Below are 1,056 nucleotides of genomic sequence, written 5' to 3'. Positions count from 1 at the left end.
CCCTTCCTTTCCCCTCACTCTCTCCCCACCCTCCTCTCCCCTCACTCCTCCCCCTCCTCTCCCCTCACTCCCTCCCCCCTTCCCCCACTCACCTCTCGGCGGGTTCCCTCATGAGTACGATAAACTTGGGGTCCGGGTACACGTGCCTCATGTAGTGAGGGGTGAGCACGGCGGGTTCTGAGAGACCTCTGTTGTGAGGGTCCTCGGGCCAGCCCCGGAAGTCCCACACGTCCATGGGGGTCGCGTCACCTGTGACGTCATAATTGACCGCCATGATGGAGATAAAACAAGAATATTAATAGAAATGGTCGCTTTTAAAGACAAGCGGACTAACCTAGATTTCGGGGGGTTTTCAAATATCTTGACCTACACCAAAGAAAGTGGGTATTGCCTTACCTATAGGAGAAGTTTGGTTTCATTGGTGTGTATACTTGTTTTGTTATAGAGAAAACACCCCTTGTCCTTTTGAGAAAACGCAGACTTTTAAAAGTATTTCAACAGGCATGTTGCTGTGAAAATGACCCCAAAGTCTGCGATGTGCTCATGTCAGGTAAGTTTTTTTCATCCCATTTTTTCCTGTAGTGTATCATTTGAGTACTGTTCCAAAAAAAAGTATCAATTTATTTGGTAGAAAATGCTTAAAATGTAATGCTCACGTGGATAGGCTAGACCACTTAACCAAATGAAAGAGAGTTGACCAGCTTGGTGGGTTAGCCCACTGTACAGGGGATAGACCTTGTATACTTCATTGCATGAATAGTCCAGATAGAAATGTATACGCTATATTAATATGTGGGATGGGATAGGCCATTTCGCCCCCAGATTTGCTTCAAAAAGGTCATCTGTATATTTGCACAACTGAGCCAACCCAACTTTTTGTCTAATATCTTTTTAATCGAGTAAAACAATTGTCAGTAATTCACACGTATACGACAGACAACGTCATAACTGACTCATATGCAAAACCACAGAAGAATTCATTTGAAAACAAATACGCATAGATGGATTTCATGGGTCCAAAAACTTTACCTTCGATTTTCTCAAAACAGCATTTTT

This window comes from Aplysia californica, unplaced genomic scaffold (assembly GCF_000002075.1).
Source record: "Aplysia californica isolate F4 #8 unplaced genomic scaffold, AplCal3.0 scaffold00098, whole genome shotgun sequence".
Taxonomy (NCBI): Eukaryota; Metazoa; Mollusca; class Gastropoda; order Aplysiida; family Aplysiidae; genus Aplysia; species Aplysia californica.
Note: the sequence above shows the minus strand (reverse complement) of the source record.